The sequence below is a fragment of the Delphinapterus leucas genome, chromosome 3, assembly GCF_059928025.1.
Source record: "Delphinapterus leucas isolate spDelLeu-1000000601 "Yukka" chromosome 3, BTC_Dleu_Yukka2, whole genome shotgun sequence".
NCBI lineage: Eukaryota > Metazoa > Chordata > Mammalia > Artiodactyla > Monodontidae > Delphinapterus > Delphinapterus leucas.
The window spans coordinates 162,770,377-162,785,800 of record NC_143131.1 but is presented as its reverse complement, the minus strand read 5'-3'; the positions used below and the strand labels follow the sequence as shown (position 1 = coordinate 162,785,800).

The window sequence follows — 15,424 nt, the reverse complement described above, 5'->3', positions numbered from 1 at the left end:
CTTTTTAAAGGAAGACAGTGAAATGAAGACACAACCACATTATTTTTACACTGTACAGAATCCAATAAAAATTATAAGGCATGTGAAAAGGCAGGAGGAAAAACTAGTCAATAAAAACAGATCTAGAAATGACAGATTTTAGAATCAGCACAAATACAAAAAAAAACAGTGTGACAGAATTCTAAAAGAGCCCCCATAATTATATAGTGAATGGGATTTCCAGGTGTAGTTGAGGTTATTAATCGGTTGGCTTTGAGAGAGATTCTCCAGGTGAGCCTAACCTAATCACGTAAGTCCTTAAAATAAGACTTTTCTTTGGCTGGTCACAAAAGAGTATGTCAGAGAGATCCTAAGTGTGAGAAGGATTCAACATGAAGGAGGTTCTCTATTGCTGAGAGGGAAGGAGCCATCTGGAAGGGTCTGAGAGTGGCCCTAGCAGCTGTCTGGCCCCTGGATAACGGCAAGAGAAGACAAGGACGTCGTCCCTACAGTTGTAAGTAACTGAATTCTACTGACAAGCTAAATAACCTTGGACACGGATTTTTCCCAGAGCTTCCAGATAACAGCTCAGCCTGGCTGACACTCTGACTTCAGTTCTGTAAAAGAGCCTCAGGAGAGATCCCAGCCAAGCCGCCCATACTAGAGTACCTAAAGATCTGTGAGATAAATGAGTATTGTTTTAAGTCACTAAATGTGTGGTAGTTGTGTCACAGCAATAGGAAATAAATATAAACAGCTAGTGTAAATATGTTCAAGAATTTGAGGGAAACATGAACCCAATGAGGAGAGAAGTGAAAAATATAAAAATAAATGGAATGTGTAGGGCTGAAAAATACATTGTTTGAAATTCACTGCATCTGTGTAACAGCAGTTGCACACTGCAGAAGACAAACTTGAACATTGTTCAAGATAGACCATATATTGTTCCATAAACAAGTTTCAGTACACTTAAAATTATTGAACTCATTCTGATAACAACGGTATTAACTTGAAAATCAATAACAAAATATCTAGAAAATCCCCTAATATTTGATATTTAAACACACTTAACTCACAATTTTTTTAAAACTCCAGGTAGGGGCTTCCCTGGCGGCGCGGTGGTTGAGAGTCCACCTGCCAATGCAGGGGACACGGGTTCGTGCCCCGGTCCAGGAAGATCCCACATGCCACGGAGTGGCTAGACCCATGAGCCATGGCCCCTGAGCCTGCGCGTCCGGAGCCTGTGCTCCGCAACGGGAGAGGCCACAACAGTGAGAGGCCCGTGTACCGCAAAAAAAAAAAAAAAAAAAAAAAAAAATCCAGATAAATTAGAATATATCTTTAATGACTGATAACAATAACAGCCTGTCAAAATCTGTTGACTCTATCTAAAGCAGTTCTTAGGGAGAGATTTATAGCTTAAAGCCATATAGTAGAAAAGAAAATATACATTTAATTCAATCATCTAAACTTCGCATTCGAAACTAAAAGAGTAAAATAAATTAAACTCAAAGTAAAAAGAAAGAATAAAAAGTATAAATCAATAAAATAGAAAAGAGCAAAAAGAGATAAACCCCAATAATACCAAAAGCTGTTCCTTGTAAAGACCAGTAAAACTGAAAATGTCTAAGCTGGACAGATTAAGAAAAAAAGAAAGAAGAGAGAAATGACCAATATAAAAAGAAAAACCATCACTCTAGACCCTAGACTCATGGAAAGGAAAATAAGGAAATGTCATGAAAATTTTATATCAAAAAATTGATAACTAAGTGAAATGGACAAATTCATTGAAAGGCACAACTTACCAAAATTGACTCAAAAAGAAAGAAAAAAATCTAAAAACTTTATGTTTGTTACATTTCCTTTACAGTGAAAAACCTTCCCGTGCCTGGGGCTGGTGGTGGGAATGGCGATAAACTGGAAATGGGCATGAGAGATCTTATTAGGGTAATAAAAATATTCTAAAACTGATTCATGTTGATGGTTGTATAATTTGGTAGTTACTAAAAATGACTAAATTGTATCCTTGAAATTAGTGGATTTTATAAGTAAAATTCATCTCAACAAAGCTGTTTGAATAAGATAAACAAAGTAACTATAAAAAATCATTCCCACAAAGAAAATTCTAGGTCCAGATGGCATTCCTTGGTGAATGTGATCAACAATCTAAGGAAAAATGTCAATCTTACAGAGACTCGTTCAGAAAATAGGGGAGAAGGAAGCAGAAATGGTGAAAATTTCACAAAACATATATTTTACAAAGAACTTGTACATAAGGAAGGTTATATACTACACACACACACAGAAAAAATATATGTTCACTAAAGAAGATACACAAAAGGCAGTAGGCACATGAAGAGATGTTCAGCACCATTAGTTTTCAGGGATAAGCAAATTAAAACCAAAATGAGATCCCACTACCTATTACAAAGGTTAAAATGAAAAAGGCTGACCATTGTGAGTGTTAGAAAGGATACAGCAGAACTAGTACTTTTATACACTGCTGGTCAGAATGCAAAATGGTGCAACCACTTTAGAAAAGTCTTTCTCAGTCTCTCATAAAGGTAAACATACACTTACCATTCAACCCAACATTTCCACTTCTACCCAAGGAAAGAACGATCCACAGGTATTTCTGTATAAATGTTTATAGTGGTGTTATTCAAAATAACTATAAAATGGAAACAACACAAATGCCCATCAAAAGGATAAATACAAGTGGTATATCCATACAATGGAATACTACTCAGCTATAAAAGGGAACAACTACTATACACTAAACAGATATATCTCAAAAATGTTATAGGAAGTAAAGGAAGAAAGACAAAAGACAGTGTATGCAATATGACATCTTTTATATGAAATTCTAGAAAAGTCAAAGTTAATATGTAGTGAGAGCAGATCAGCCTGGGTCTGAGAATAGGGGATGGATTGAGTAAACAGGGGTATAAGGTACCTTTCCAGGGTGATGAAAATGTTATATATCTAATTTGTGGTGGTTTTTAGTATATAAAGTTTTATGCTTAGTTTATATTTTATAAGCTCATCAATCATATATTTAATATGCATATACTTTTGTTTATGTAAACTATACCACAATAAAGTTTATATATAAGGTTAAGATCCAATTATCTGGGCAAATTTTTCAACTCATCCATTTTTATTATCTATAAACTGAAGAGTTTTTTTTTTTTTTGTGGCTCTCTGAGATTTAACATTTCTTTCAGCTCTAATTATATGCCATGATTTTTATATAAGTTTTGATAAAATAACTTGCATGATGCCGCCTCATGAACTTTTACACTTATATTTATGTTGCTTCTTGTAAAACATTATTTCCCTATAAATCCAACAGTGATTAATATTATAATTAATACTTTAAAAAAGGAATTGATAAAAGTGCTTTAGAAACCTCTTTCGAATACTGATAACGTCTTACTTAGGATGTTAAGACCATACCTGTCTTGCTCCTACTTCAGGTCCACTCTTAGAAATCTCTGAATATAAAATGCGGTGGTATCCCATGATATTATCCACAATAGTCTTCTCTAAGCCAGATTTGTCACAGTCATGTCAGCCTTCTTCACATCCTGTCACACTTTAGCAGTTATAAAGATTGGTTCCTTGTGATTTTTCGTTAAGTCTCCCTTTCTGAGGCTTGTTCATCCTGGTGTTCTTACCTATAGGACAAGGTTTCAAGTCCATGGGATGGTAAGTCTGCATTACCTAGTTATTCCAGTCAGGAAAGATATATGGAGAGATGGCCAGTCTATAAAAGGTAACCTGATAGAGTCAAACATAGTTAAGAATCTGGTTATTTATTTCGAGAGCAGCTCACAATTGTGATATGTCTGCTAAGAGTTGGGGCACTTCTGACTCAATCATAACTGAAAGGATTCTTTAGGGACTCTATGAAATCAAAAGATTAAATTAAGACAAGTTAAAACAACTTTAGAAGGCTGACAGAAATGTTCTACATCTTGAAAGGGATAGTGGTTACATGGGTAAATATATCTGTCAAAAGTCATGGATTCACACACTTAAAATGTGTGCATGTTCTCTGTATAAACATAACTTGAAAGGGTTAACAACCATTTTACAAGAGTAACTTTACAATGGAGAAACACGTCAAACACTACCTCAGCCAGGTGATCAAGGTTAATATCAACAATGATAAGCCACATTGATAGTATACACCCTTGATGTTATGTGATAAAATTGGCACTTTACCTCTGTGATCTCCTCCCCCAAACCCATAACCCCATTATAATTGTGAGGAAAACATCAGAGAAATCCCAGTTGGGAGACATTCTACAAAACATCTGGCCAGTACTTCGCAAAAGGGCCAATGTCATCAAAAACAAGGAAAGCCTGAGAAACTGTCACAGTTAAGAGGAGCCTAAGGAGACATGATGACTAAACATAATGTGATATCCTGGATGGGATCCTGTAACAGAAAAAATACACTAAGTGAAAACTAAGGAAATATGAATAAAGTATGAACTTTAGTTAATAATAATGTATCAATATTGTCATTAATTGTGACAAATTAATATAAGGTGCTAATAATAAGGGAAAGTGGGTGTGGGGATATCAGAACTCTCTGTACTATCTTTGCACCTTCTTTGTAAATATGAAGCTCTTCTCCTAAAACAAAAGATTATTAAAATCATTCTCAATGAAAGACAAGAATATAAAATACAAGGGAGCTCAAACATATCCATGAAGGAGGCAGTGTTCATGTTATATAATTTATTGTCAAAATCTGAACATGTTTTGAAGTAGAAGGGGATGCAATTAATAATTGTATCAGGACAAGAGGCATAAACTGAGATGTATGGTCCCCCTAAGTACAAAGTCATATTAAATATCCAAGCTCTTGTTTCACACTTCCTGTGTCTCAATCCAAACTCTACCACTTGCTAATTAAGTAAATTATTTCACCTCACTGAGCATTATTTGCAATTTGAGAAAGAGAGTAATACTTACCTTGTAAAATTTGGGAGAATTAAATGAGATGATCAAATTAAAGAGCTTACTTAGCAAATGCCTGGCACATAATCAGTACTCAATAAATGGTAGATGACAATTTGTGTATATTTGGACATTAGCGAATTTTGCTAAAGCATGCCTGCATAATTACACTGAATCCTCTACACTAATGTATCCTCTTGTTTTTCACCCTAACCAACAGTAGTCATACAAATACTTACTCTTTAATAGTTAGCTCAGATGTGACATGACAACTTCTAGGTCCCACCCAGGATGTGTTAGGAGACTGAATGTCGTCTAGAATAATGATGATGAAGGTTATCATCATAACCATCATCATCATAAATGATACTGACTACATAGCTTCTTTTCCTTTCAGTAACTCTCACTTCACCTTATCTTGGTGGGTCTGTCAGTATCATGGTCCCAGCACCCAGCTGCAGAAGTGGTACATGGACAAGGCTGAGGCACATCCTCTTAGATACAGAGATTGCTCCAGAAATGGGCCTAAGACTAAAGCAGAGTCAATAAATGTCATGTGAGGAAAAGAGGTAACTTTACCTTTGGAGTCATGACCTCTAATGACATTAACCCAGATCTGCTAATTGTCTTCTTTGCAACAATGTGGAAAGACAACTCAGAAGCAAACAAAATTAAGAGGTAGAGAAGGAGATAGAATTCAGGTGCCATGGTTTGAACTCCTGAGTCCAGCTGTGCATGCACTCAGGGGTTCAAACCAGGAGACCAGCTGTGCATGGACTCAGGAGTTCAAACCTGAATGCAACCTCATGCAAATTTTTTTCCTACTTAAGCTAGTTTGAATTCCTTTTTCTGTCACTTACAATTGAAGAAGCCATAAGTAATAGAGTGAATTGTCTGTCTCACTCTGCACTTGCCTACAATAGCTTTTATACTATTCATGGTTTCTTGAATTTTTTTTCCCCTCCCTGGACTTACATCTTGGATAAAGACTGAAGTTCAGAGACTTGGTGTTTAACAACTTGGAATCCTTCCCTCTTGGTTGATAATTTGTAAATGTTGGCTGAATAAATGAATTATACAGTTCTTACACAGGTGAACTCAATTACTGGTCCTCCATCATTAGAATTTGCAAACAGTATGTGAATAGAAGGACACACTCTCTGGTTTGATTCTGGACATTTTCCTCCTCCATTATCGTCTCTATTTCAATCTGTTATGAGGTCATTTTTCTCTGATGCCTTGCTTCTCCTTGAAGAACAGGTTTTTGTGAGATAGCTCACACATACTCTTTATTTGTTCATTATTCCTGCATTAAAGTTCAAGGGGCTTTTCTTGTTGTTTCGTGTTAGTCTTTCATCTGTATAGCTGTCATTTTATTTCTATGCATTTGCAATTCCTTGCTCACATTTGCTCAATGGGAATATTCTCCATACTCAGCAGACCTCTTTCAATTGTAAGTGATGGAAACCTAACACAAACTAGATGAAGCAAAAAAAAAAAAAAAAAAAAGGTTACTTTGTTGACTCATGTAGCTGGATGTCCAAGGGGCAACCTGAGCTTCAGATACAGCTGGATCCAGGTGATTAAAGAGTCTTGAGGTGCTTTATCGTTCAGGGTCTGTTTGCCTTTGTATCTTTTTGCTTGGTGGCTTAGTTCTCTCCTGTTGTGGCTAGGCTCTTTGCATTGACAGGTAAGATAATCACTGTCCCAGCTACTTTATAAAATCATTACAGGTCAAAATGCTAAAGTAATAGTTACCTCTATGCCAATGACCATAGAACAAGTACAGAAAATAGCATGAAAGTAATCTAGTTGGGCAAAGCTGAGTCATGCTTTACACCAGGAAGTGATCAGACACTGTGGCTGAGAGACTCAAGAGAACTATGTGGGTGATAGAGGAACAATTCCACACTGGGATTAATAGCTGTTCACTAATACAAAGTAAAAAAAAACAACAAAAAAACAAAAAATAATTCCCTTTTATTGTAACTAGGGAAAGCTAGTCCTCAAGATAGCCCTTTCTTCATGACTTTTTCCGTCTTTCATTCTAAGACACATCTGGACATCAAAGTGGCAAGCTTAAAATCCCCATCACCATCACCATACTCTACTCTAGAGTCTGACTGCCTTGTCCAGCCATCAAAGACAAATATTTAACTCTTTTGGCCTATTACATGTAGGGTCACATAATACAAAAAGTTAACAAGAACTGAGTTCAATTAAATTAGAATATTAAATATTTTTGTGGACTCTCCACACCCACCAAGCACATAGTCAACACTCATGCAGCCCACTTCACCTGCTTGCATTAAGGCTTGACTCCCACACCTGCCTCACTTCTTACAGCCACGACTGTTTTCCTTAGAATTTCTAAAATATCACAATGGACTGCTTAAAATCTTGGAACAAGTGTCTACTCACAATAGCTAACATATGGTAAGATTATCTTCAGTTTGGTGTCTCAGTTTGGATCTAGACTGTACATTATTTAGATCAATCGTTCTCAACCAGGGGTAGTATTGTCTCTGGTGGATATCTGGCATTCTCTGAGACATTTCTGATTATCATGACTGAGTAAAAGACTGTCATATCTCCATGTATGTGGTGGGTTGAGGCCAAGGATGCTGCTAAACATTATACAATGCATAGGACAGCAAACAACAAAAAAATGTGTCACTCCAAAGTTTTAGTGCTGAGGTTGAGAAACCCTGATCGAGATGAATACATTTTGGGGAAATTTTTATTTTATTATTTAAATTCTTTATCACATACAGTATGAAGAATATAAACAGGTGAAGAAATAATTATTTGAAGGAAAAATGCAGTAGGCAAGAATAATTATTGATGATTTTAATTCTCTTTATAACTCTTTTCTTTCATTCTTTCTATTTTTTTTTTAAGCCATCATGTCCTATTATGGAATTCCAATTGGGTTCTTAGATCTTTAATAGAACAAAAACATGAAATAAAAATCAAAAAGCACTAAAACACAAGAAACCATGTTCCTAGTTCCCATTGTATCTTTTAGTAGAGTTATGACTTGGGAAAATCATTTAATCCCTTAAAAACTAATTTTCCAACTTTTCAATATGAAATATTTATATTAAATTATTGTTTTAAAATAAAATGTTAATCTACTAAAGAAAAACACAATGTAAAAAGAAACCCAAAGAAATGCTATGAGGGGAGAAAACCAAGGAACCAAAAACCCTAATTTAGCTTACCTTCTTTCTCCACAATGGTACTGAAACAGAAATTCTTCTAGAGTCATCTCACTAATCACTGAAATCAGTGAACTCTATTTTCCTTTCCAGCTCTCATGTTTAATTACTAAATCAAACTTTATCTGTCCTAGGCTCCGTTTTTAAAATATTTTGCTCTCTATCAAGGATTAAAGTTTGACCTAATAAAATAACCAAATCTATCCTCTTAGAAACCATCAGGGAGTAATATTTCTGAGATAAACAGAGAGGAATCTTAGAGCATTATTCGAATACTTATAATCTCAAGAATAATGCCAGTCTAGAGCAGGTGACATTTTACATGAGGATGCCATTTTGCTTCTGCCAAATTATGTGAGAAGATGGTTTATTCAAGACTTGTCTAAAAGGGACAGCTCCAAAATGCCAAGCCACAGAGCAAGCCGTGTTCCAGAAACAGGAACAAGTGATGGAAGATCACTCCCGACAGCATTCACTTGGTATAAGGAAACAATATGTCTCACATACAGAAAACCAGTTATGAATTGAAAAGAAAATTTTAAGTATGAAACAAAATTTTCTTTGTTAACCAGTGGATTCTTCTAAGAATGTTTATGTCCAAAATTTCAAATAAGATTTTGGAATGCCAGAAAATGAGCAGGGATGTAAGACCAGTAGAAGTACTTACTAAGAATGTGTTCATCTCTTCTAGTTTGTCCATTTGTTGGTGCATAATTGTTCATAGTAGTTTCCCATATTCCTTTCCATTTGTGTGGTATCTAGGTGTAATGTACCCTCTTTCATTTATAATTTTGTGTATTTGAATCCTCTTTTATTTTCTTGATAAGTCTAGCTAAAGGTCTGTGTGTTTTGTTTATCTTTTCAAAAAAACTCAAGTTTCAGGGATCTTTTCTATTTTCTTTTTAGTCTCTCATTCATTCATTTCTGCACTGATCTTTATTTCTTTCCTCCCACTAACTTTGGTCATAGTTTGTTCTTCTTTTTCTAGTTCTTTGAGTTGTAAAATTAGGTTGTTTATTTGAGATCTTTCTTTTTTCTTCATGTAGGTATTTATCACTAAAAACTTCCCTCTTAGAACTGCTTTAGATGCATTCCATAAGTTTTGGTATATTGTATTTTCATTTTTATTTGTCTCAAGAAATGGTTTTGATTTCTCTTTTGATTTCTTCCTTGACCCACTGGTTGTTCAGTAGCATGCTGTTTAATCTCCACATATTGGTTAATTTTTCAGTTTTCTCCTGGTAAACTAGGAGAAACTAGGAAACTAGGAAAACTTTTAGTTTTATGCAACTGTGGTACGAAAAGGCTTTTGATATGATTTCAATCTTCTTTATTTTTTTCAAAGAAGACAGTCAAACAGGTACATGAAAAAGTCCTCAACATCAGTAATCACCGGAAAAATGCAAAACCACAATGAGATACCATCTCATACCTGTCAAAATGACTATTATCAGAAAGACGAGAAACAACAAGTGTTGGCGAAGATGTAGAGAAAAGGAACTCTCCTGCACCATTGGTGAGGGTGTAACTTGGTGCAGCCACTATGGAAAACTAAGAGGGTTCCTCAAAACATTAAAAATAAAACTACTACATGATCCAGCAATCCCATTTCTGGGTATATATACAAAGGAAATGAGAACAGGATCTTGGGAGAGATATCTGCACTCTCAGGTTCATTGCAGCATTATTCACAATAACCAAGATATGGAAACAACCTAAGTGTTCCTCAGCAGATGAATGAATAAAGATGAGGTGGGGGGTGTATATACATATGTACATATTATTCAGCCATGAGAAAGACACCTTGCCATTTGTGACAACATGGATAGAGCTTGAGGGCTCTATGCTAAATGAAATAAGCCTGACACTGAAAGACAAATATTGTATGATCTCATTTACATATGGAATCTAAAAAAACCAAACAAACAAAACCCAAAATTCATAAAACTTGTAGAAACAGAGAAAGAAAGGGTGGTTACCAGGAGCTGGGAGGTGGCAGAGAAGTGATATGTTGGTCAAAGGTTATAAACTTCTAGTTATAAGATAAATAAGTTCTGGGGAATCTAATGTACAGTATAGTAATTTACGTTAATAATACTGTATTATACACTTGAAAGTTGCTAAGAGAGTATATCTTAAATATTCTCACCACAAAATATAAATGGAAATTATGCTACATGATTCAGGTATTAGCTAATGTTATGGTAGTAATTACTTTGCAATATATACGTGTATCAAGTCAACATGTTGTACACCTTAAATATACCCAATGTTATATATCATTTATATTGAAATAAAGCTGGAAAAAAGTACTTACTAAGTTTCTTTGCTTCATGCTTTCTCCTCTCTTAATCAACCTTACCAATTATTTTGGTTTAAGATTTTCTGCTAGGTTTCCCCTTTGATGCATCTTTCCTGGATGTCTTTGTGAAGAAAACACAAATGAATAGAAATTCTGTTGCATGGCTCTGTCACTATCTGAGTGTACACTTGACTTCAGAAGGTCTTTATTTGCACTGAACCTTTAAACATATTGAAATTCCAATATTTGGGCTTTCAAATCTAATCAAACTTATCCTGGAGTAGAAGGGATTCACACCTCAACACAAACAAGGTTTCTTTCAACCTATCACATGGGTGGACTTTGAGGGCGCGATGCTAACTGAAGTAAGTTGGAGAAAGACAAATACTGTAGGATATCACTTATATGTGGAATTTTTAAGAAGTCAAATTCATAGAAACAGAGACTAGAATGGTGGTTACTAGAGGCAGGGGGTTGGGGGTAATCAGGAGATGTCAGCCAAAGAGTACAAACTTCCAGTTTTAAGATGAATAAGTTCTCTGGGTCTAATTACGTTACGGTGATTTTAGCTAATAAAACTGTTTAATATACTTGAAAGTTGCTAAGAGTAGACCTTAAATGTTCTCACCACAAAAAAGAAATGGTAGTTACGTGACATGATGGAGGTGTCAGCTAGTACTATGGTAGTGATCATTTTGCAATATATAAATGTATCATATCAACATATTGTATACCTTAAACTTACACAATGTTATATGTCAATTATATCTTAATAAAGCTGGAGAATTTTTTTTGAATTCCTGTTGTTTCTTTCTCTTCTTTCTTTTTCTATTAGTGTTAAATATCTTGGCTTTTTCTTTTTATTCCAAAGCAAAATTTCCCAAGTGACTAATATAGAATAGTAATCCCAAAAACTGTTTTTTTTTTTTTAAAGAAAATAGATGACCAAATATACCCTCTTTTGGATATTCTCCATTCCCATTTGCCAAATAAATTTTCTGAAGTCCTGCAGCAAAATTAACTTTTTAAATTGTTTCCTCAAGATATCTCACAAGTGAACTCTCTACCCCAATGCTCTCCTTTATATTTTTCAAGTAATAGCTACTAAAACCTGTGAAGATAGCAGAACTCATTCTGGAAAATGCTGGTCTTTTATTTGTATTATTTCTTTCCTCCTCTTTCCTTCTTTCCAAGAATTTGCAATCTTCATTGTGGCTCATATGTTACTCCCTTTGTAGCAAAGCACTTTTGCAAGAATCCCCAGTGATGCTGAATGTCTGATTTTAATAGTGTCTTTTAAGTCTTCATCATAATTGAGTTTTCTGCAAGGTACAAGAAACCTCCCATCATTTACTACCTGGTTCTCTTTGTCCCTTGATTTTCAAGGAACTATTTATCATCTGATTCTCACTCCTTTTATATGTCTCTTTTCCCCCTTGATTCTCTTTGTATCATCTTATAAATACGTCTTCACCAGGAATCCACTAGTTCTACTCTTTCTTTCGTTTTATTTCCTCTTCTTGTGTGATCTCATTCACTGCATCCGTTCAATTACAAGTGTATACTAATGACTCTCAAATCAGTATCGCCCGCCCAGACTCCAGTCCTGAGCCTAAGAATCAAATTTCAGTGGTTCCCAAATACTAGTCCGTAGTTTACAAACTTTGGGTAGGAATTTCGTGTTTCTTTTTTTTTTTTTAAGCTTGGCGCTCATTAGAGTGCCTTCATCATTACACATACTTAATACATGTTGGTTAAATCAAAACTTTGAACCAAATTAACTACATGGCTTAATAATACATCTGAAAGTTTGAAGTCTATTTAACTTGCCATTGGTTAAATCACTTAATTTCTTTGTCAGCTCCATCTGAAAATTGGAGAAGATAGACGAGATAATTGCTATGATTCCTATTAACATTACCTTTCAGTTTCTAAAGTCTCTATTATCTCTTTTAAAATGAAAAGAATCTTGTAAAAAAACACCTAAAACAAGAGAAGCCTTAACTAAGCAGTTACGTTATTTCAGTTTGAATGCATTCATTTAATACACTTTTCTGAGTGCCAAATATGTGTCAGGCACTGGGCTCACAATTTTATTCCGATAACTAAGAAATACTGGGTATAAACAGAAAGATAATTCTAAAGAATGTGACTTACATTGCCTTTTTAGGTCTTATATTTTCTTATATGAGTTTAAAAAATATTCCACCAAATCTTAATTGAAACTAAAATGAGTTTGAAAAGTGGCCTAAAAAACTCATAAATTCACTGTTAAGGGTACCACTAAATAAATATTTATGCTAAAATATTTTCATAATTTTTTAAACTTGTAATAAAGTCGATCCTAGTTGCAAGGGCTTAGAGGGCAGTCAAAAAAAAACTGTACTGTGTTAAACATTAAATAATTACTTCATTTTGTGTTTGCTATAAATTTTGAAAATATAAAGGAAAATCAGAGAGAAAATAATATTAGCCTGATATTGATCAGAAGTGCTGGAAGGCAAAATAATGACATCTACTCATTATCAGAGTTAAGAGATGTTATGAATGGGGCATCTGGCACATAGCAGTTCACGAGCAGCAAAAAAAAAAAAAAAAAAAAACTCCATAAAAGCATTGAATGGCACCCTGCTCACAGTATTTCAGAGCTACATATATGAATCAGAAATCTCAGGAGACTGAGAAATATTTAAATGTAACCCTCCTCACACTGGAATGAAGTACTTTAAAATAAATAGTAGCTGATGTAGACTGACAATTAGTGATAAGGGCACATACTTTTATCCAGATATTTTTACATCTTTAAAACTTGATCTAAATTATCAAGTAAAATTTTACATAAAATACTGAAGAAAAACTGGCATAAGAATAAGTGACATAGGGGCCTATTTTTAATATGTGAAACGATGTACTTTTAGTTTTTGTGCTTGGTGGGATTTACTACATAAAGCATGGATGAGTGTTTGTTATCTCCCTTTTAGACCCTCACTGCATTCAGAGTCCAGTCCTTATTCGCCTTGGTCTTCCCAACACATAGTTGAGTAGGTGTCCAGGAGAAGGGGCTCCAGAAGGCTACTGAATTCAACCAAGCTAAAAGACAAAAGCAAAGAAATACAAAATACATGCATGATTGATATGATTATATAAAATGTGTGTAAACATGGGAGAAGCCCTTTTAACTGGTCTCAATTTAACTAACCTATTGGGTTAACTAAGAATACCAATTTTCTTTGCAAGACTTAAAACTTATGTTCATCAACCAAGGACTGCACCAGGATACTAAATTATGGTCTAATACTCTCCCATTTCTGCCACCACCACATAAGCTGCATGTTTATCAAGAATAATTTGTGCTTTTTCTCAATTTGTTTCCCCCAGGTGTCCTTTTTATTACTTCTTTGTTATTTATATAACCTAATGGAATATGAGCATGGAAAGAGCAGTTCTTTTGAAGTCTGTGCTTAATGGTTTCAAAATACTTAAGCAGGTTACAAACAAAGTCTTGAATTATGTATAGAAAAACATAAATTTAAAAAATTAGGCAGAGGAATATAAAATCTATGAGGATTATAGTCTTGGATCATTTTACAAATACATTTACGTTCTCATTTCACTTAAAAAAGACAAACAACATGGAAATAAAAGACAATGCATTATAAATACAGTTTATACAAGATAAGTAAATTCATGTTAAGATACAAAATAAAACAAAAACCAAATAACAGTAAATGTAGCCCTGCTTCAAATTATTATAAAGTGAATGACAGTTAAAATAGTACATCTATATCAAACATTTTTAAATGACTCCCCTCTTTAAATTATTTCTTAATTGACCGGTGAGGCCAGTCATAGTGAATAAGAAAAGACTACTCTGTCCAAACTAAACATAATATATGATACCAGATGTCAAAATTTAAAACACTTTCCTAGTACCTCTTCTTACTGGTAAGCCAATTTCTTTCTTTGTGCCCATTCTACCATGAAGGCTTGGCCATGAAGTTTGTTACCTCAGGTAAAAATAGAGCAAGTTCAGCACAGAATAACACAGTCACGATTCAGCTTCAAGTCTCAATGCTGACTTATTTTTTTTCCTATTAGAAAAAACTTATCTAATACCCTATGTCAACAACAATATCAGAATCTCAAAATTCCAAGGGATCTTGTACCTAACAAGGTAGAAGGCAGTGTTGGATTTAAAAATATATATTAATTAGATGTGTATTTTAGTTAGTGGTCTCAGTCATTTATATATAACTTTTAAAAAAACCTCTTCTTGCAAGAGAGGTACCTAGAAAATTATTTTGCTTTGAAGGTCTGCTTTTTAAATTGCATGGTGATGCCCCTTCACTTGCTAAATACCCTGAAAGTTCTTCCCTCTGAAAAGGATTTGCTAGCTGTTGTTTATAGCTAAGGAAAGAGAGTGGCTTGATATGTTTAAGAAGAGAGTAGACATGAGATACTGTCAGGTCTGCACAGGATTGGAGAGGGATCTAGAAGGCCTGGTACACCCCCAGTGGAATTGCTGAGGATTGAGAGCTAAACTTCCTGGGGAGGCTGAGACCACCATGGTAAGGGAATAGGTAGCCATGGGATGGACGCCTTGACATGAAGAGTCTATGCCAGGACCTGGAAAGCAGGCATTTCAGATGCTCTCAGAGCATCTGAAGCAAAGAAAATCAAGATGGAGCCAAGTTACTGCAGAAAGGGAACCACTGTACTCTGAAAAGACCATGAGTTATACCAGCTTTAAGCTACTTCAGCAGCAGGTAGAGCAAGATGTGAAACCATGACTCAGAGTCTAGTTAAGATCACTTATGGTAATCTAGAATTTATTATAAGTCAGGAAGAGAAGAACATGCAGACCATAGGCCCCTTTGTCAAATCTCTGGGCACAGGTAGGTATCCCCGTGCACCTAGAGCGGGCCTGCATTGGGAAGGAAACGATGGA

The 15,424-nt window shown here is 34.9% G+C and overlaps 1 long non-coding RNA gene across 4 annotated transcripts in view; it reads right to left on the bottom strand.

Annotated features, from left to right (window-relative positions):
- Positions 1-2,261: 2,261 nt before the first annotated feature.
- LOC149749912 (uncharacterized) overlaps positions 2,262-15,424 on the bottom strand; it is an 83,409-nt gene continuing 70,246 nt past the window's right edge. For all 4 annotated transcript variants that reach the window (XR_016392555.1, XR_016392554.1, XR_016392556.1 and 1 more), the window contains exon 4: positions 2,262-13,566. This is a non-coding gene — a long non-coding RNA (uncharacterized LOC149749912). The remainder of the gene's footprint in view (positions 13,567-15,424) is intronic.